Source organism: Cetorhinus maximus, chromosome 16, assembly GCF_964194155.1.
Source record: "Cetorhinus maximus chromosome 16, sCetMax3.hap1.1, whole genome shotgun sequence".
NCBI classification, from domain to species: domain Eukaryota; kingdom Metazoa; phylum Chordata; class Chondrichthyes; order Lamniformes; family Cetorhinidae; genus Cetorhinus; species Cetorhinus maximus.
The window spans coordinates 23,267,758-23,290,364 of NC_135894.1; the positions used below are offsets into that span (position 1 = coordinate 23,267,758).

Here is a 22,607-nt window from a genome sequence, read left to right on the forward strand (position 1 = left end):
ATACAGATCAGGAGGATAGTGCGCCTCGCCAAGGGGTGCATCATCCCAGTTGTACCCTTATTGATGAGAGGAGTGGTTTGGGGATTGTGTGTCTCTCTGTCCAGCCTCCACTCTGTGCTGTGGTTAAAGGCAACCTTTGGTAAGGCGTTGTAAGATACGCAGCGAATGAATGAATATTTTGTGCCGTGTATTTTGCACAGCAGTACAATTCTCCAGTCTTATGCCTGCCTTACTCTGGGTGCAATGTTGCTTGTCTGCAGAAGGCTTGAGAGGATATTTGAGGGATGACTGAATGCATTGCAGTAGTTAGGTGCACATGCGAATGAATATGATCATGCCTTCTGAGCTGCCTTGCACTGGGTTGTCCAATTTTTTTTTTGTTCCTTTAATACACGTTGTTAACCACATTCATTCCTTCCCTTTGTGCTGAAATGGAGTTTGTTTAACTGGATCAATTTACTGATCCAGGCCGACCCAGGCATTGAGTTTGAACACGCAGCAAAAACAAAGACACACCTCTTTGCCCCTGTGAAGTCCTTCTCACATTTGGAGTTCCCAAGGGGTGGTGGGGGGTGGTGGTGAGGGGTGCCTCAATAGTGCACCCTCTGGAGAAGTGTAGAATCACTGACAGCAACTGCTGGATTTCCAAATTGGCCTGCACACGGACAGACTCCAGAAGTTGCTGTAAATTCAGTGGAGCAATGACGCAAATGCTGATGGTTTTGCGGCCATTACTAACGCAAAACCAGGGTCATTAGCTCCCTGACTTGTGCTTTAACCAATGTAGCAGCGCTATGTGTGTAAATATCAAGTCCCTGACCTGCACTTTAACCTGCGCAGCAGGGGGAAAGCATGTAAATAATAAATCCCTGACCTTTATATTAGCTAAGGGGCCAATACCTCATATGTGAACATTAAATCGATAGTATAAATACCACTGTGCAAGCCACACTGTTTGACTCTGTGGCTTAAGAAGGGAAAAATAAGTAGTGTTTAATAACAGTTACAAGCACGTGGGTGCAGGAACAAATATTTGAAGAGACCTTTCACTGCCAGACAAACAGCACTTCTAGAAACATCGAAAGACTAAGTTATATTTTTCTTGAAAAATATAGAATAATGTTCAAAACACACCAGCTGCATTCAGTCTACATCTGCGAGTGCCCTCGGTTATGTAGATAGATTGGAGAAGTTGTTTCGGTTTCTCCTCGGAGAAGAGAAGAAAGGAGATTTGATGGAAGTGTTCAGAATCATGAGGGGCCTGGACAGGGTAGACAGGAAGAAACTGTTCCCATTGGTGGGAGGATCGAGAATGAGGGGGCACAGATTTGAGGTGATTGGTTAAAGAAGCAATGGAGACAGGAGGTAAAACCTTTTTCACGCAGCGAGTGGTTAAGGTCTGGAATGCACTGCCTGAGAGTGTGGTGGAGGCAGGTTCAATTGAGGCATTTGAGAGGGAATTAGACTAGTTATCTGAAAAGGAAGAACGTGCAGGGTTATGGGGAGAAGGTGGCACTAGGTGAATAGCTCATTTGGAGAGCCAGCAGACATGACAGGCCAAATGGTCTCCTTCTGTGATGTAATCATTCTGTGATTCTGTGTCTAGCAATCATAACATCAGAAATTACACATTGACCTCTCCAACCCACGGCTCCACTTGTAAAATCTCTGTCAGCTGCAGAATGACAGGAAAAAGATGAATTCTTACAGTTAACTGCTTTAGGTTGGTTTTAATCAGGGTCTTTCTTAATGCAGTTATAGCCCAGTTACACACCAATGTTAATTGTATAAAGAGCCTGGTTAAGCTCGCTCATTTGTAATGGTACTTGACAGATTGTTTGAATTTCATTAGTTTTCAGGAACGCCCAATGATTGGCTGAGGAGGGTGTTCACTGTTTGAATTTAACTCAATGATGTCAGAACATTCCATCACTGTGGTTTTGGAAATAGTTTATTCATTTGCCCAGCTAGGTGTCTGTGAGTGATGCTGTGGAGTGAGTAACAAGTTCCAATGACGTTAGCAAGTTAACTACAATAAGAAAGATCAAGAGTAAAACTGATCTGAACAGAAACTCAAGCAGCTGAGAGAATTTATGTTCTCACGTAATAAACAGCCATGACCTTTTGTCCAGTATCCTTCCCTGGTGGACATACTAGGCAGTACTTATGAAATCTCTGCTTTTATTTTGCCATTTATTTCTCCATTTGGGTTTCCAATGTTACACCTGTCAGCCCAGCGAGCAGCACACGTGCTCCCAAGTCCTGGGTTCAAGCCCCACTTCGGAGACTTGAGCACATAATCGAGGCTGACATTCCCACCACAGTACAGAGGGCGTGCTGTGCTGTCAGCTGTCTTAACAGGCCTCAGGTGGATGTCAAAGAGCCCATATGGCACTATTTCAAAGAAGAGTTGAAGAGTCCCCCACGAATGTGCTGCCAAATGTTCGCCCCCCCGACCGACATGACTAAAGCAGCTTATCTTGTCATTCTCTCACTGCCTGTGGGATCATGCTGTGCAGAAAATGGGTTGCTGCGGTTCCCACATCAGCACAGTGACGGCACGTCAAAAAATTCCTTTACAGGATGTGAAATGCTTTGGGACATCCTGGGCTCCTGAAATACACTAAATAATGCAAGTCCTTTCTTTTACCTCCAGAATCTTACACTCTTCCAGGTACCTTTTATCCCATGAGTGTTAAGTGTCCCACTTACAAGGCAGGAGGGATGATTTTAACCCTCCGCCCAGTGAAAATTAGAGGATGAGGGGCGTTGAGATCGTACATTGCCTCACCATGAATTGCAGCTTAAACTTGCTCTTTTTGAGCAGGCAAGGGGGGGGCAACTGTCAGAAGCCGATGGGGGTCCTTCTTTAAATATGCAGATAGGACTCAGATGGTTTCTTTGGGGCCTGACTGTTAACTTAACCCAAAGCCTGCACGGGCTGGCCTTTGTGCTGTAAAATGCCGGGGAGTCAGGTCAGGATGGCTCCCCGGCATTGTCCCGCCACCGGGGCATTTTCTCCGTGGTGGCCGATGGGGCGATTGTCCACCTGCTCCAAGGAGGTGGCTCTGCCAGTGCACAATCCAGCTCAATCTGCTATGAAGCAGCCTCCTCACTGGCCATCTCCATCGTCCAATCAAGAATGGCAGGCGGGTTCCCCAGGCCCAATCAGAGGGCCTGCAGCTTTGGAAGGCCCACAGTCAAACTCGGAGAGGTAGATGCTGCTCAGGAGGAGGGGAGAGTAGAAGGGTGCCTCAAAATGGAGGGGAAATGCCTCTGGAGGAACTGTTTGGGCGGGGAGGGAACAGGAGAGTCATGACCTGTCCTGCCCGTGGCCCACTTCATTGGGGCACGGAGCCTCTGGCTCTGGTGGCCACCCGGCTTACTGCAGGAAGGTCACCTCCATGGAACTGCTGGGCCCAGCACTCAGTGGGTGGGGGACTGCTCCAATGCCAGGAAGATCCCCGCTCCACTAATTGCTATATTATCGGCTATAGCTGCTGCTGCCACACAGCCAGCTGCTTCTGCTGTTCACCCATCTCATGATCACCCATAGGTGGAAGAGCATCAGTCCCACTGAGCTAACATGCAAACTTGCAAGTTTCAAACCCACCTCCGTAGGAGTAGGAAGATCCCACCCTCGTCTACAAAACCTAATGTTAACATCAGCACACATAGAGACAGAGACGAAGCAAGCAATTAAAATAGCACAAGATCAACAAATCGGCCAAGAAATAGAGGTCCTGGGATATTTTTGGATTCCATTTGACAAGGCCTGTCTGCGTTCCGATCCCACATTGAAAAGCCAGCTGTTTTATACCCTCTCTTTTTAATTAAATGTCTGTGATTGAAAAAGTTCCCCTTTAATCTGATAGTTGCATGAAAATAAAGATGCTCAGATGGCCACAATCAATTCTGAATTGTAGTGTTTAATCTCTTCCTGTAAGAAGCACATCTGGCCACTCCATTGAGTAAAACCTCGGGATCTGTAATATTGGGTTTCCTTACAGATTGTGCCTATATTAGCATGATGATTATCCTAGAGCAAATCAGTAAAAAGAAATCTCTTTATACCCTCACTTCAGGATTGGCAGACACCACGCTGGATGAAGTTTTGTCGTGCATCGAAAGAGAGTGAAGTAAGTTTGGTTGACTGGCAAGCATTGGCTATATTTAATGAACTCACCAACCTCTTAAATGCCAGGAGAGTAAGCTTGGAGCTAGTTTAAGAATATGAAAGGGTGGAACCTGCCAATTGAGGTAGTGTGGACCGGGAGGGGTGGTTTATATCACCTGCCCATTGTGTTGCTAGGGAAATTAACCCTCACAATACTACAGACAAAGTGACTTGTCCAGTAATGGAACCTCTGCAGCAGAACACACGCCTTTACAAAGCATTTTGTCATATTACAACAGTGAGTTACAGTACAAGAGCATTTCATTGGCTCAGAAGCATCTGGGCCATCCTGAAGTTGTGGAAGGTACTATTTAAGTGTGAGCCTTTCTTTATTTTTTTTCTTTACCAGGCTTATAGAGGGCCCAGACTGCCACTTTGGATGGAGTGTGTGTGTGGTGCAGGTTCTGAACAATTTCAACTTCTAGTTCAGGCAAACCACACCAGGGAGACACCTTTAGTGGGGCCAGAAGCCTGAATAACCTGGGTGAATACTGCACCAGGCCCCTCACAGTCCCAGGAACATGCCCCACTGCACCCCCCTGCCACCCCGAGCAACACCCAGCACTGGGCCCAACTGGTTGCCTTGGGGAGCTAGAATTCCAGCTGTACCCCACTGAGGATTTGTTAATGAGACCAGGCGCTCAAAATGTCAGTGAGACGCCTGTCAGGACTACCAGGTGACTGGCATTAACTACCCATCACTCTCCACTGGCTTTACACTCTGAAATCAGCCCCCATGTTCCCAGTTAGATAAGCACTATGGCCAATGGTCTCAGGATAAAGGGGCATCCATTTAGACTGAGATGAGAAGAAATTTCTTTGCTTGTTTTGGGGTGTGGGGGGGGGTGCGGGGGGTGGGGGGGGCGGGGGCGTTGGTGGTGGTTGTGACTCGTTGGAATTCTCTACCCTAGATGGTTGTGGATGCTCCTTTGTTGAATATATTAATGGCTGAGATTGACAGATTTTGGTCTCTCAGGGAATCCAGGGATATTGGGAGCAGGCAGGAAAATGGAGTTGAGGCAGAAGATCAGCCATGATCTTATTGAAGGGCACAGTGGGTTTCGAAGAGCCAAATGGCCTACTCTTCTTATTTCTTGTAGTACAAAGGGTCAGATCATTTCAACACATGGTCATCAAAAAGCCTTTGTTAGTCTGTGTAACCAGCTGTACTCGATGGTTAAAAGTACCGATTGCCAATATGTTGGTTGGCTTGTCGAACTCGTCCACAGCATCTAATCAGTGCAAAATTCAGAAGGGCCTTCACAATAATGCTGTCAGTATGGATGAATTGGTTATATATTTGTGGAACTGAAGCCCTAAGGCTCTGTATTTCCCAAAAGGAGCATTACTGTAACAGCCGATTTAACTTGTCAAAATAATTTGTATCAGCAAACGGTCTCTTACATTCCTCACAAGTTCAGAGTTGGAAATCTTCTCTATTAATAGCCCTGCTGAGGTCATTGAGGACCAAACAAATGAGCAATTTCCCTTTCCTTTTGGCAATGCTTATGAATGTGTTCACCTATTCCATTGGTTATTCCGTTTGCTTTACAGCCTATAAGCTCTCTTTCTATCACGTTCTAAATTATTTTTCTCACATTGTTTTTTTTATGGCTAGATTTCTGAAGTAATTTGTTGATCCATTCTGAAGTAATATTTCCCTGAACAGTAGCTCAACTCATGTTCCTAGGAATTTACTGCTTATAGTAGCTACGTTGTTGTCAATCCTCCAGCTCCACAACCCTCTGAGGTCTGTGTTCTTCCAATTCTGCCACTAGTGTAGCCCCCATTTTCACCACTGATGGCTGTGACATCAGTTGCCTTGCCCCTAAGCTCTGGAATTTCCTCCACAAACCTTCCTGCCTCTCTATCAGGTCCATCAATCCACTCTCAAACTCTAGGCAGGTGTGCCCTTAGAGTGGGGGTGGGCAGGAGGGGGGAAGGGGGGGGTTGCTGTTGAGATGTTGGCAGCAGAGGGAGGGCGAGGGGGGAGATGGGAGAAGGGGCACGGCCCGCAGCCACACGATCAGCTCCAATTCTGACGCTACCGGCTCGGACCATATCCCTCAACAACCACAGGATTGTCCCAAGCAGACACCATCAACTTTGACACGCTTAACACATGCAGGAACAATGCCTGCAGTAGAAATCTGGGATAGAAGAAATCCAGGACAAAACCCAATCCGGGAAGGCCTGACCCAGGATGTGGGATGGGAGCCCAAATTACTGGACGGTCCAGGAAAATCCAGTTGGGCACCCTGACCCTACCTCTAAAATAAAGCTTTTGATCATCAGTCCTGCTATCTACTTATGTAGCTTGGGGTTAAACTCCGTCTTTTTCTTGTCCTTTTTTACAACATTAACACTATATTGATCCAAGTTGTTGATGAACAACTTGTGGAAATGGCAAGTTTAAAATGTGGAATAATGAGAAAGTCAGATTCAGATCTTTACCTAAAGGTTAACATGGAAACTGACTGAGACAGGCAGTTTATGGGAGTCTGAGGGATAATTTTTGGAGAGTGAAAGAATGGAGGAATCTTGTCATGAATATCTAATTTCATGATTCATATGTTTCATAGAGCTCTAAAAGTTAGTTTTGGGAATTGAATTTTTCAGTGTAAGATAAATGAAAGCACCTGCTCTGAGAAACTGGTGAACAACCCTAAGATAATTACAATTCAAAGGATGATCCAGGTTTACTTAATGGGGTTAGAGTTAGAGGTGTGAAAACATGAAAGAACACATGGCCCTCTCTTTGGCTCCATTACAAAGCTATGAGTCTGGTAAGATTATAGTTCTAGCAACTCAAAACTGGGCATCATAAGGCACTATGGGCCGTCAGCAGTGGCAGAATTGTACTCGAACACAATCTGTAACCTCATGGCCCGGCATATCCCCCACTCTACCATTACCATCAAGCCAGGGGATCAACCCTGGTTCAATGAAGAGTGCAGGAGGGCATGCCAGGAGCAGCACCAGACATACCTAAAAATGAGGTGTCAACCTGGTGAAGCTACAACACAGGATTATCGCATGCCAAATAGCAGAAACAGCATGCAAAACTCGGAAGCAAAAAACTGTGGATGCTGGAAATCCAAAACAAAAATAAAAATACCTGGAAAAACTCAGCAGGTCTGGCAGCATCTGCGGAGAGGAACACAGTTAATTGTGTTCCTCTCCGCAGATGCTGCCAGACTTGCTGAGTTTTTCCAGGTACTTTTATTTTTGTTATGCAAAAGACAGAGTTAAGTGATCTTACAACCAATGGATCAGATCTAATCTCTGCAGTCCTGTCACATCCAGTTGTGAATGGTGGTGGACAATTAAACAGCTCACTGGAGGAGGCTCCACAAATATCCCCATCCTCAATGATAGGGGAACCCAACACATCAGTGCAAAAAGATAAGGCTGAAGCATTTGCAATCACCTCCAGCCAGAAGTGCCGAGTGGATGATCCATCTCGGTCTCCTCCAGGAGTTCCCAGCATCACAGATGCCAGTCTTCAGCCAATTCGATTCACTGCACGTGATATCAAGAAATGGTTGAAGGCACTGGTTACTGCAAAGGCTATGGGCCCTGATAATATTCTGGCAATAGTGCTGAAGACATGCTCCAGAACTAGCCATGTCCCTAGCCAAGCTGTTCCAGTACAGCTACAACATTTACATCTAGCCAGCAATGTGGAAAATTGCCAAGTATGTCCTGTACACAAAAAGTAGGACAAATCCAACTCAGCCAATTACTGGCCAATCAGTCTATTCTCGATCATCAATAAAGTAATGGAAGGGGTCATCTACAGTGCTATCAAGTGGCACTTGCTTAGCAATAACCTGCTCACTGACACTCAGCTTGGATTCAAACAGAGCCACTCAGCTCCTGGCCTCATTACAGCCTTGATCCAAACATGGACAAGAGGCGAGGTGAGAATGACTGCTCTTGACATCAAGGTAGCATTTGACGGAGTGTGGCATCAAGGAGCCCTAACAAAACTGGAGTCAATAGGAATCATGGGGGAAGCTCTCCACTGGTTGGAGTCATACCTAGCACAAAGGAAGATGGTTGTGGTTGTTGGAGGTCAATCGTCTCAGCTCCAGGACATCACTACAGGAATTCCTCAGGGTAGTGTCCTCGGTTCAACCATCTCCAGCTGCTTCATCAACGACCTTCCTTCCAACGTAAGGTCAGAAGTGGGGATGTTCGTTGATGATCGCACAATGTTCAGCACCATTCGTGACTCCTCAGATACTGAAGCAGTCCATGTCCAAATGCAGCAAGACCTGGACAATACCCAGGCTTGGGCTGACAAGTGGCAAGTAACATTCACACCACACAAGTGTCAGGCAATGACTATCTCCAACAAGAGAGAATCTAACCATTTCCCCTTGACATTCAATGGCATTACCATCACTGAATGACCCATTATCAACATCCTGGGGGTGTTACCATTGATCAGAAACTAAACTGGACTAGCCATATAAATACTGTGGCTACAAGAGCAGGTAGGAGGCTAGGAATCCTGCAATGAGTCACTTACCTCCTGACTCCCCAAAGCCTGTCCACCATCTACAAGGCACAAGTCAGGAGTGTGATGGAATACTCCCCACTTGCCTGGATGAGTGCAGCTCCCACTACACTCAAGAAGCTTGGCACCGCCCAGGACAAAGCAGCCCATTTGATTGGCAACCCATCCATTACCTTCAATATTCAGTTCCTCCATCACCAAACAATGGCAACTGTGTGTACCATCATTCAAGATGCAGTAACTCACCAAAACTCCTTCAACAGCACCTTCCAAACCTGTGGCCACCACCATCTAGAAGGACAAGGGCAGCAGACACATGGGAACACAAACACCTGGAAACTCCCCCCAAGCCACTCACCACCCTGACTTGGAATTATATCACCGTTCCTTCACTGTCACTGGGTCAAAACCCTGGAAATCTATGGGCAGGTAGATGCCAGTGCTGCAGCTGTACTGGAACAGCTTGGCTAGGGGTTTGACTAGTTTTGAAGCACAAGTCAGTAATATAGCCAGGATGTTGTCAGGGCCCAGAGCCTTTGTGGCATCCAGTGCCTTCAGCTGTTTTTTGATATGACGTGGAGTGATATCCAATAATATAACTACTATTCCATCCTGTTTAAAAAGAACAAATCAAATCCAATTCAATTTAAACCAATTGAATCCTATCCTATCCTCTCCATCCCAATCATACACGTTCCAAACCAATCTAATTCAACCCAATCCAATTCACCAATCCCCTCTCATCCAAGTCAAACCCAATCTAAAGCAAGCCAATCAAATCAAATTGTCCAGCCCAATCAAAGAACAGCTGATCCAATCCTTTCCCATTGAATATATTCTAGCTCATTCCCAACAAATCAATTATAATCCAATTCATCAGCCGAGTCCATTACAAATCCAATCAATTCGCGTTCAATAGGTAGAATGAAATGCAACCACACCACGTAAACAAATCTAATCCTATTAACTCAAACAATCCAGTGAAAACCAAACTGAAGTGAATCCAGTCAAATCCACCAGTCCATTCCAATTCACCACTTTAATCCAGTACGAACAAAATCCAATCCATTCCATTAGTTCAGTTCACAGCAAATTAAATTAATTGCAGTCTAACTGAATGAAGTCAAATCTAAATCAATGAAGTCTAATAAAATTCCTCCACCCCATCTAGACCAATGCAAGATAAATCCAATCCAATCTAATTCAACTTAAACCTATCCAATCAAAACATCCAGTCTACTTCTGTCGCCATCAATTCCAATTCAGTTCTGCCCAATCAAAACATTCAATCAAGTTCTGCACAAATCTGGTCTGAACCAATCAAATCTACCAGCCCTAGAGCCAATCAATATAAATCCAATCCAATCCACACCAATTAAATCAGATCCATTTTCGTCCAATCCAATCTACTCCAAATCAATCCCAGAATCTAGCTCAAATCCAATCTAATCTAATCCATTGCAATCTAGTCCAATTTCCTAGGCGAGTCTAAGTACAATCTATTAACAAGAGGTGTCAGCTGTGGCTCAGTTCATAGCACCCTCGCCTTTGAATCAGAAGGTTGTGGGTTCCTGTCCCACTCCCGGAAACTAAGAACTGTGAATGTACTCGAGAGAGTTACATGCGATCTGTTGATAACTCGAAAGAGTTACAATCTATTAACAATCAAATGTAATGAAATTGAAATAAATGCAGTTCTGTCCAAATTCAGACAAAGTCAATTGAATCTAATCAAACCCAGCCCAATCCATTCAAATCTCAATCAGTCTGATTCAAACCAAATGAACTCACATCCAGCCCAATCCAGTAGAACCTGACCTAATCTATTCCAAACATATCAAGCAAACCAGTTCCATCCAAATCCCACATATGTGTTTCTATTCCAAACTAATCCACCAGTCCAGCTCAGGAGGAATCAAAATGAATCCAATCTAATCTACTAGCCCAGTCCAGTATGAGCAAATCAACTCTAATCCAATCAATTTCAAATCAAAATCAAATTAAATCCATCAGTTCTGCCCAGTCCAAATCCAAAACAAGTCCAATCCAATCCAACACAAGGATGAATGGGCGTAGCCAGGAAACTGGGCACAGACCTGGTGCTGCTAGTGATCACCAAACGTTCAGTGAGCGCATTGACTTTCTGTTGAGAAAGATCCCAATATAGTAACGGGGAGCATGGAATGCAATGCACTTCACTTCCATGTGATCAGTCCCACTCTGCTTCACTCTGCCCTTAAATAAGGAGCTGCTAATGTTTCTCCTGGTATAAAAATCTTCAGTGGCTTCTTCATACAGCAGTAGTCTGTAAACTGCAATGTAGTACTGACCCCAATTGTGTAAATGTTAAGAACCATGGTGACAGACAGTGCGGTACGTTTGCCAATGCAAGGGTCAAGTTGTAGCTGCAGCAGGTGATCTGCCTCACTAATGACCTTTTTGGTGAAACATTGAAACCTCACATGTTGCCCCCTCGGAGAAGTTGACGAATGAGAAATGTTCCCTGAAGACTTGCAGTGGGTCTGGCCTCCTGAACCTCCTCCCCTGCCCCTCTCTTATCTCCCACCTCCTCCAACCCCAAAAGGTAGCCTGACCCAATCACCAATGATTGGAATTAAACCATTTGCAAAACAGACAAAAGCAGCTGATATACCGATAAAGGGGGCATTCCTAGAAGTTGGAATTTAGTTGTGGAATGCAAAAATGAGGATACAAGAAAGCAGCCCAGAAGCTGGTCAATATTCTTAAATGACAAAGCAGCCATTAGCCCGTGTGGAGTGAAGCAATCCTTTATTTAGTACTATGCAAGGTTCTTGCTGATTGATTGTGCCAAGATTTTGCTGGGCCAATTTATTACACAATGGATCAGGCGCTGGGACAGACCAATATTACAAAAAGGTCCTACAGCAACCACAGGACCCGAATGTAAATATATAACGAGCCTTCTGAATCCCTGCAGCACATGCACTGGATGTCTGCCTGTTTCAGTATGGCAGGCCATTTGCATCTTCATTCTACACCAGAATGGACACTCATGTGCCCACTTTATACCAGAAATATGGGCACAGCACAATGGAATTTCTAGGCCCATAACGTGGAGTGAGCACAGAGATGGAGGACATCAGGTTAAAGTGAACAGACTAGAAATTGGAAACAATTTTTCTCCATGGGCGGTGCAAAAACGAAATATACTCCCAACCAAATCAGAAGGATTAAATCAATCAAAAAGGAACTGAATAACTAGCCAGGAGAGTGAGAATAGAGGTTATAATGAAATTAAAATTAATTAAATGAATGGTTCAATGAAGAATGTGGGGGTGGGGGGGCATACCAGGAGCAGCACCAGGCATACCTAAAAATGAGGTGTCAACCTGGTGAAGCTACAACACTAGACTACTTGCGTGCCAAACAGCATAAGCAGCAAGTGGTAGACAGAGCTAAGCAGTTCCATAACCAACAGAGCAGGTCTAAGCTCTGCAGTCCTGCCACATCCAGTCGTGAATGGTGGTGGACAATTTAACAACTCACTGGAGGAGGAGGCTCCACGAATATCCCCATCCTCAATGATGTGCATCAGTGTAAAAGATAAGCATTTGCTACAATCTTCATCCAGATGTGCTGAGTGGATGATCCATCTCAACCTCCTTCAAAAGCCCCCAGCATCACAGATGTCAGTCTTCATCCAGTTTGATTCACTCCACGTGACATCAAGAAACGGCTGAAGGTATTGAATACTGCAAAGGTTGTGGGCCCTGACAATATCCTGGCAATAGTATTGAAGACTTATGCTCCAGAACTTGCCGCACCCCTAGCCAAGCTTTTCCAGTACAGCTACAACATTTACATCTTCCTAAAAATGTGGAAAATTGCCCAAGTATGTACACAAAAGCAGGACAAAAATAACCCAGCCAATTACCATCCCATCAGTCTACTCTCGATCATCAGCAAAGCCCTGTGAAGTGGCACTTGCTCAGAAATAACCTTCTCACTGACGCTCAGTTTGGGTTCCGTTAGGTCCACTGAGCTCCTGACCTCATTACAGTCTTGGTCCAAACATTGACAAAAGAGGTGAGGTGACAGTGACTGCCCTTGACATCAAGGCAGCATTTGACTGAGTGTGGCATCAAGGAGCCCTAGCAAAACTGGAGTCAATGGGAATCAGGGGGAAAACTCTCCGCTGGTTGGAGCCATACCTAGCACAAAAGAAGATGGTTGTGGTTGGAGATTAATCATCAGGTACTGAAGCAGTCTGTGTCCATATGCAGCAAGATCTGGACAACATTCAGGTTTGTGATGATAAGTAGCAAGTAACGTACATGCCACACGTGTGCCAGGTTACAAACTTTTCTAACAAGAGAGAATCCAACCATCTACCCTTGACATTAAACATCCTGGGGGTAACCATTGACCAGAAACTGAACTGGACTAGCCATATAAATACTGTGGCTGCAAGAGCAGGTCAGAGGCTGGGAATTCTGCAGAGAATAACTCACCTCCTGACTCCCCAAGGCCTGTCCACCATCTACAAGCCACAAATCAGGAGTGTGATGGAATACTCTCCACTTGCCTGGATGAGTGCAGCTCCAACAACACTCAAGAAGCTTGACACCGTCCAGGACAAAGCAGCCCACTTGCTTTGCACCCCTTCCACCACTTTCAACATTCACTCCCTCCACCACTGACGCACAGTGGCAGCAGCGTGTATCATCTACAAGATGCACTGCCAAGAACTCACCAAGGCTCCTTAGACAGCACCTTCCAAACCAGTGACCCCTAGCATCTAGAAGGACAAGGGCAGCAGACACATGGGAACACCACCACCTGGAAGTTCCCCTCCAAGCCACTCACCATCCTGACTTGGAAATATATCGCCGTACCTTCACTGTCGCTGGGTCAAAATCCTGGAACTCCCTTCCTAACAGCACTGTGGGTGTACCCACACCACATGGACTGCAGCAGTTCAAGAAGGCAGCTCACCACCACCTTCTCAAGGGCAATTAGAGATGGGCAATAAATGCTGGCCTAGCCAGTGGTGCCCACACGACATGAATGAATAAATTTTAAAAAATGGTATAAATAGACTGAGGTGATGAAGAATTCAATCATGTTGGAGAATGGGGCTGGGGAGTATAGTTCAGATTAAATTGTGAAAAAGGATGGTTTAATATACAAGAATATTCAGTGGATTATGTGTCGTGTTCAATTGGTCTGTATTTGATTGTGAGTCTGTTTACTATTGTTGTTCACTGTGTTTGATTGGTTCAGCTTGCTTGTGGACTCAGCGATAAGAAAATAAACTGTAGAAGTTGCTGGAGAGCTGGAAGCCAGAGTGAGAAGCATGGAGTAGACATTTTAAAGATCTGTGAATAAAATCTGTTACTAGTGTCATCTCTGCATAACTTTGAGATATAAAATGTACACCAGAATGTAAGAGGGTTAAACACTATCTTGGGCTGTTAAACACTATCTTGTACATTACCTTTGGAAGAGCCAGTGAAATTGGCTATGTCTTATTCCGTGCTTTCAAAACGTACTTAAAGCAAAGGAGTGGCAATTATTTAAATTTCTATCACTTTTGTGAAGCAAAGGGAGATTTATCAGTGCTGAGAATGGCATGTTTTTGAAGGATGTTGTTTATGCATTCTCTCAGTCTTCTTTTCTTCAAAGAAAATTCTCCATTTACTCACACTCCAGTGACAGCCTCCAGCACTCTCAAGTCAGGTAAAGATACCGATTAATGCAACCAACAATGCGCATTAACCCAGCTTCAAGGCAGTAAACACCACTACATCCATGAGTTTTCCTGTTTCCCTGTTGATGTGGGCCTATCTGCTAATTTATTGCTGATTGATGCCAAGTTATAGATTAATATACACCAGATTCACACTCGGTAGAAGCTGAGCTGAGTTTGTCTTCATTGATTTACCTACGGACCTTTGCACCTGACAGAGAAAAGAGAGTGAGAATCTTTCACCCAATTGGTTTGATCCAGGATCAAGTATTGAAAGGGCAGTGCTGTTGTTAACTAAAAGTGCTGCCCAGACTTCATGAGGACTGTTATGGACAGGATTTGTGTGGTCCCTTCCAGTCCCTAATGAGGACATTTGTGTGTAAGGTGTGTATATTTCCATACCCTCAGAGTGATGCTTCTTAATTCAAAATAAATTCCAGCAGCAGGCTTTCTGATGATCTTAATAAATAACCTTCTTTATTCTTAATCACACACTTGCCCCAGATGTTTGAACACAATGTCTCAATCACTCATCTCACTCACACAATCACACGTAAGGATTATATACAGCTGAAGTTAAAGCTGTATTTATAAAATTGAATTTATAACTCAGTCTCTATGTTGGTGCAGGCCTGGTGTCTTCTTTGCTGAGCTGATACTTTACTTGGAGTGAGGGTCTTTTGGAAACAAAGGATTCTCATGAAACTGCGAAGCCTCTGGTGGCCCCGTCTCCCCTCTAAGTTGGATGTGAAAGATCACATGTCCCTATTTCAAAGATGAGCAAAGGAATTCCCCTGGTGTCTCTGCCAATATTTATCCCTCAGCCAATATCTGAGAAACAGATTATCTGGTCATTCTCACATTGCTGTGTGTGGGAGCTTGCTGTGGGCTGATTGGCTGCTGTGTTTTCTACATGCCTACATTTCAAAAGTACTTCATTGACTGTAAAGTACTTTGGGATGTCTTGAGGTTATTTAAGGAGCTATATAAATGCAAGTCCTTTAAAACTTGCAGAAAGAAATGTGACGGTTCAGGGCTTCTATGATGTGTATTCATGGGTGTTCCTGTGCCCCACTCTGATCTCTCTCCTTCAAATGGCAGAAGTGTTTCCTGAAATACCTTTTTAAACCCAACAACGAACTCTCTGCTGTTTCACAGGGAGTGGCCTGTATGCTGAGGACATTTTGAGGAGAGGTGGTTTGAGGTCGTTAAACCAAATTCTTCAGCTTCTCTATGCCACTGCCAGTTTTGAATTATCCGATCATGAAGCTTGTTAGGTTATTGTAACAATCCAGGAATTAATTGTTATGTGAATATATATCCTGGGGTGCCACATTTCACTGTTGCACTGTAGTCATATGCTGAGTAATAATGTACCAGTCTATCAGTCCACCGGTCACATGGAGAGCTGAAAGAAATACACTTGAAGCTCCAGCATTTTGAGTCTAAAATGTGATTATTTCTAATTTACAGGAACCACAGACCTAACAGAAGGACCTCTGATGTTGGAGAAGCTCTTAAAGGTCATGAGGTTTTGTGGTTCAGGATCTTGATTGCAGTTCCGCCTCTGACTGTGACCTTCTCCAGAGCCAAGATACTTTGAGGGGCGTTTGTATGACATTCCTGGGTGGGATTACTGGCTTTGTGGCCATGCCAGCCAGGCTGTACCCAGCTGAGCCACCCTACAGCCCTCATGGCAGTTGCCACCTTGACAGTGGCACCTTCCCCCTCAATGGATGGGTACAAGCGTGTGAAGAGAGCCAGTGTATGATTGAGGATGTGGTCCCTGCCTTTGGTTAGCACTGGTAGGCAGACTTGATCGGGGTGCAGCAAGCCCCCTCTCTAGCCCAATAGGGATGTGAAACAATGCATTGGAATAGACAAATTTGATATTTCTGACTCTGGTTGTTACTTAATGAGACCAAGGAGTTTTCCAGACTTGATGCAGAAGTGCGAGAAAGGTGCAGACAGAGTAGTCAAAGGAGTGTGCGAAATCTGATGGCAGTAGAAGAATCACATAGACAGTACCAACACCTCTTTGCGCACTCAATCAATAAATCCAACAACAAGCAATGTTTAAAGTCTGGCTCCCTTCATTAGTTAGTTAATGTGGGCAATTGGTTTTTGCAACTATAAACATGCTCTGGAATCATATAACATCTACAGATTTATATTAATGTCTGCTGTGGAATATTATCGCAGGAGACGAGAGGTCTTGAATGGCCCCACAATATATTTGCCAGTTAATGGCCCTCTCTCTATCCATAACCTGTATATATTTTAATGCAGCCCCACGACTGCAGATTGGACATTACAGTCAGCATTGCATTGCAAGAGCACCTTTGGAAGATGAAAATTTATTGTGACAATCACATTCATCCCTTTATCTGTTTCACTTTTGTAGAAACCTTGTGTTGCTGACATGAAATAAAACTGGGATGAAAAATGGGAATTCCAAACTCCGAGATGTGCCAATGGGTCCTGTTGCAGTTGTTAAGGTCACTTTGCCAGTGGCTGCCAAGTATTTGCCCCATCTGGCACTTCCAAACTCCACAGTTGATGCAGTAAACACAGTAAAGTAACACTTCACATGGCTTGTTCCAGCCTGCAGCTCTTCTGAAGCCAAACAGTGGAAGAAACAGGTTGAAATTATTAGGCAAATTTTCCAAGACCTCACAGCACAGCCAATGAGAAAACCACAGGCGGCACTCCCACAGTCGTCTGACTGTGCGTGCTGGCTGCATGCTGGGCCTTCTCACTTGGAGGGCATAACTCACAATGCTGAGGTGTAAACACATTCTTGGCATTATGTTCACCGCCTTTGCACATAATCACTTACTGCGGGGCTCAGTTATATGGGGGAGAGCTGCAAACTAATTGTTCACAGCTAGCAAGTGGATGTGGGCCACACTCCCTCCATTAGGCTCTGCTACCATTAGCTGATATCAAACAATGTCTAACAGCATGCTAAGAGACAATTGGTGCTTAAGGGAAGACTTCAGTGAGAAGGAATTTGTATGAAAAGATTGATAGGATTAAAAGAGTCTTCAGTAAGTGACTGTCAAATTATCTGGACAAAAATGTTGAGAGAACTTCGAAAAAGAGATTGTTTAAGGATGTCAAGCTGCTCACCTTCAACTTCAAATCCTTGTCCCCTCCCTCTCTTTGTGATCCCATCCAGTTATGCATCTCCGCTTGCGCCCTTCCATGCTCAGCTCCCTGCTCCTCTCACTCTGCCATGGGCACTCATCCCCTGAGGTCCATGTCTCTGTCCTGTCGAACTCCCTCCCTCGGCTGACCTGGTCTCTCACTCTTTGACCATGCTTTCATTCCATCCACCTAACCCATCTCCTTGCTTCTGTTGCCCCTGCTCCCTGCCTTCTCCTTCTCTCACTATTGACGGAGCAGGGGAGGGGGTGTAGTCAGTGTACCTGTCTCATGACATTTTCTGACTTCTGGTGATTAATTTTTATATCACCAGGGAATTGGGAATGGATGAATCAGGGATTTGTGAACAGATTGTCTTGATTCTCTGGGCACGACTCCACTTCTGTCAAGTGAGTGCATGCACAGCAACACTGATCCTGTAAAATTCACACTCCACTTCCATTTGTCCTTCAGTGGAGTATTGTGAATAAGCACACAATGTGCATTGTACCCCAGCATTTTGTACCTCTCGAGATGATGTTGGGTCTAAGACCTTGGGTACATAAATCTTGCTTTGCTTTCTACAGAATCAACCCAAAGCCTACCCACTGCTGACTCTTCAGAAGATTGTTGGATGCTGTCATGTCTGAAAGGAGGAATGCAGAGAAACATGAAGGAACTTACTCCAACACCAGGATCATGGAATGGCCACAAAGATCCAATGAGCTTAGCATCATTGATAGAAGAGACCAGTATAGTTCTTGTCAAGGTTTTCCACAACATTAAGTGTTTACACTTGAAAAACACAGAGCTATATCGGCTTTATAAATCAGGTGTGGTTACCTAACGACCACTCATTCAACCTTCTCTCTCCACACACTTTGAAACAGGAGAAAGCAGCTAATTCTTCCAGCCTCAGTGTTAGATTTGATATCATGCTGAATGGTTTAAAGCATTTTCAGAGTGACATTATTCCATTGTGCTGCAGTCTGCAGGTTATCCACTTAGTGAGCTGAATTGCTGATCTCTTGTTAATCTGAATATTGTTGGCCAAAAACAGCAGATCAGGGTGTTAAAATTTTTATTATTATTAAAGATTATTATATTTTGGGACTGGAGCTTTAAATTTAGGCGAAATGAAGGGGTTCATGTGACCTGTTCTGAAGTTTGCCTGAAAAGAGCCTGGGTGGTTTGATTATTAGAGATGAAAGGAAGGATTAGATTATTTTACTGAGAAGAAGGTGCAAAGTATTTACGCTAGGATACAATGACAGCAGTCTCTGAATTTACCATGAGAAGATCCCAAGTCTCCCAAAGTCCCAGAAGGGTGTTGTTATAGGTATCGGGTTGTAAACAGTGTGCTGTAGACTGTCCAGTTACTTCTAAGATGAAAGGTACTTGGGATCAAAGATAACTAATCAGTATTTCCACTTGGATGCAAGGTTAATGTGTTTCATATTGCCATGGGGACTAGAGCAGAGGAACCCATTTTTGAGATCAGGTTGCAGGCTTCCCTACAAATCCATGATTATCATAGTCAGACAGCAGAGGTTCTATGTGGTCTGCAAAGAAAAAGGCTGCTTGACTTTGCAAACTACCACAGCCAAATGTGGGAGGGAAACGTTCTCTAACTGAAGAGACAGATCCTGCGACCTTCTACGGATTCCTGGAGATTTGTTTTGGCATAGCCAGAGAGAAGATGAACCATTGAAACAGGCTTTACTGTTGGTAGTGGATTTTAAAAAACCCTATAAAAAATGAGGAAAGTACCTGGACACAATCATTAGCAGTTGCTACTAGGTGAAATGGAGATACGGCAAATAGTGTTTAATCAATAATGTTTTTTAGTCATTTGTTACAGGAATAATTTTAAAATGTGAAATCTTGGCATGTCATTCTTCCAACTATCAACTGAAAGTTCAAATCTCTTTTTAAATGTTATAGGTCTCCACAGGGATTGTAACAAAGTGCGACACCACGTTCATCTCTATGGTCATTTCTGATTACCCGCCTGCTGGGATTGTTGGAGCAGTCTTGATATGCTGTTTCTCCTAGAATCTGCCCCTGTGGATCTCCTTGCATTGATGACATTTTACAGAATGTTGGCTTTTTATAATGGTCAGGGTTCTTCACTGTTGAAAAGCAGTGAAGTAAACAAATAATTTTTTATTTCCTATGTAAAAATATCATGGTAAATTAAACAAAAACACATAAGAAATAGGAGCAAGAGTAGGCCATTTGACCCATTGAGACTGCTCCATCATTCAATAAGATCATGGTTGACCTGATGTAGCCTTAAATCCACTTTCCTTCATGTCCCCCATAACACTTGACTCCCTTGTTGATCAAAAGTCTGTCTAACTCAGCCTTGAATATATTCAATGACCCAGCCTTCGTTGCTCTCTGGAGTAGAAAATTCCAAAGATTAACAACCCCGAGAGGAAATTCCTCCTTAACTCCCCTTTTAATAGGATACCCTTATTTTTAAACTCTTTCCCCTAGTTATAGCCTCTCTCACATGAGGAACCATCCTCTCAGCATCCATCCAGTCAAGCCCTCAGGATTTATGTTTCAATAAGATCATCTCTCATTCTTCTAAACGCCAACGAGTCTAGGTTCAAGATGCTCAACCTTTCCACATAAGACAACCTTTTCATCCCAGGAGTCATCCGAGTGAGCCTCCTCTGAACTCTGTCCAATATAATCATATCTGTCCTTAAATAAGACCAAAACTGCACACTCCACCAATGCTCTGTCCAGTTGTAGGAAGACATCCCTACTTTTATACTCCATCCCCCTTGCAATAAAGGCCAATATTCCATTTGCCTTCCTAATTACTTGCTGTACCAGCAGGCAGGCCTTTTGTGATTCATGTACAAGGACACCCAAATCCCTTTGTACTGTGGCATCTTGCAGTCTCTCTCCATTTCATCATATTCTACTTTTCTATTCTTCCTACCAAAATGGACAATCTCACATTGTTCGATCCCTCTCCCCCTCCTTACTTTTTCTTCATGCCAGAACATAAATTGCCATTTCAAATATTGTCCAGAGCAGAAGTAAGCTGGAAGCTTTCGCTGACTCTTGAATTTGGGGATTAGAACACAGGGAATTGTAGGCTGGATATTAGCAAACCATGGCACCACCACTGGGAGTGTCAGCAGGTGAGTCACCCATTGACCTAATCACTGCTCAAGCCCTAACAATCCGTTCCCACCCAACCCTTTCCACTAAGCAAAGAACAGATTGATGCCAATGAGGGGTTGTAATGATGAGAATGGATAAAGTACGTTTTAAAGAAATGTTTCACCTGAACTCTTAACTTACTGGGTTTTACTAGCTATATAATTCATTTGGTAGTCCAAAACTTGTGTATTGTTGAAAAAAAGGCTTACTTTTGATGAAGCTTTTCATCTTGCACTCATCAGGATAATTTGTAAGATTACCAATGTAAGGGAAACAACAAATTTACACTGTATGAGAAGAGAGTGCTGATTGGTTGACAAGTGGACTCCTGATGAGTGTAAGATGAAAAGCTTTGACAAAAAAAGTCTCTTTTTTCAGCAAAACTATACAATTGCTTCAGGGGTCGGACAATGAGGCTTTCAAAACTAATTAAGTAAAAACAATGAATTAATGTGAACAATTAAAATAATTCAAAAAACATGTTCAAAAGATTTGCCTTAAATTTCTGTTGTGTTAGATATACAATTAAGCGCAGGAAGCTTAGAGTCTGGAACGATGTGTGGCATATGTATAATGTGGATCTGCCTGGATTTGTGTACAACACACGGTGAATAAACAGATATGAAGTCAAAGGTCTTACTGCTCGAACACACTGTTGCACAGCTGGAAACCATGTGAAAACGTACCTTATATAAAAAATGATTTTTGAATTTACTGCCTGGAAAGCCCTCATTGATTTTTTTTAAAAAGACTAAAGCCACATTGGGATTACTGTCAGAGATGGCTGTATATTTGCATCACTGCACCTTCTACAATCCAACCATCGAAAGGGAGACAACTTGTCTGCAAAGTTGCCTTGTCCTATGTCCTTGTCCAATGTATTTTGACTATCCATGTGCTGCATACAAAGACTTTAAGAAAACTCAACCCAGCGCTGCTGTATCCAGAGGAACAGAAATCATCCACCCACATCTTTAAACCACCTCAGCACCGAAAGCAACAGGACCACCAAATTCAGCCTGAATCCAGCTAAGTCACCAACCTTCAAGCGCAATATACCCCCTCAATTTTGCTGGATTCTAAATTACTTAAACTATCCTCCCGCTCTGTAATCGATTTGTGTGTGTGTGCGTGAAAATCAGTGTTTTATTTTATTACTTTACATAGACTGGGTTAAGCACAATAAAAACTGTTTTATTTTCTTTTTAAAAACTCAGAAAACCTGTCTGATCGTGTCTTTTATGGTCACAGCACGTTAATAGTTAAACACTCACTGATATAACAATATAACATTTTTATGAAGGTAAAATCTGTTGTGGTCAAACAAGGCAAGTGAAAAAAGGGGAGACATTCAACCCCTCCTTGCCTGATCATAACAAGGAAATAGACAGACGGGTGGAATGGGCGGACAGGTGGCAGATGAAATTTAATGCAAAGGAGTGTGAATTGATTCATTCTGGTCGGAAGAACGAGGAGAAAGAATATAAAATAAAGTATGATTCTAAAAGGGGTGTGGGAGCAGAGGGATCTGGGGCTCTGTGGGCACAGCTCATTGAAGGTGGCCAAGCAGATGGAGAAAGCAGTTGATAAAGTGTATGGGATCCTGAGCTTTAAAATTAAAGGCTTAGAGTACAAACATATAGAAATTATGATAAACCCATTTACAACACTGGCTTGGTCTCTACTGGAGTATTGTCCAGTCCTGGTTGCCACACTTCAGGAAGGATGTGAAGGCATTGGAGAGGGTGCAGAAAAGAAATAAGAGAATGGCTCCAGGAATGGGGAACTTCAGTTAAGTCGATAGATTGGAGATGCTGGGGCTGTTCTCTTTGGAGAAGACA

General features: G+C 43.7%; 1 long non-coding RNA gene across 1 annotated transcript; it reads left to right on the forward strand.

Annotated features, from left to right (window-relative positions):
* The first annotated feature begins 1,079 nt into the window (after window positions 1–1,079).
* Window positions 1,080–21,975, forward strand: LOC144691930 (uncharacterized). The gene is made up of 3 exons (XR_013579234.1): window positions 1,080–1,365; window positions 4,086–4,139; window positions 19,525–21,975. It is a non-coding gene; the product is annotated as an uncharacterized LOC144691930 (long non-coding RNA).
* The last annotated feature ends 632 nt before the right edge of the window (window positions 21,976–22,607 follow it).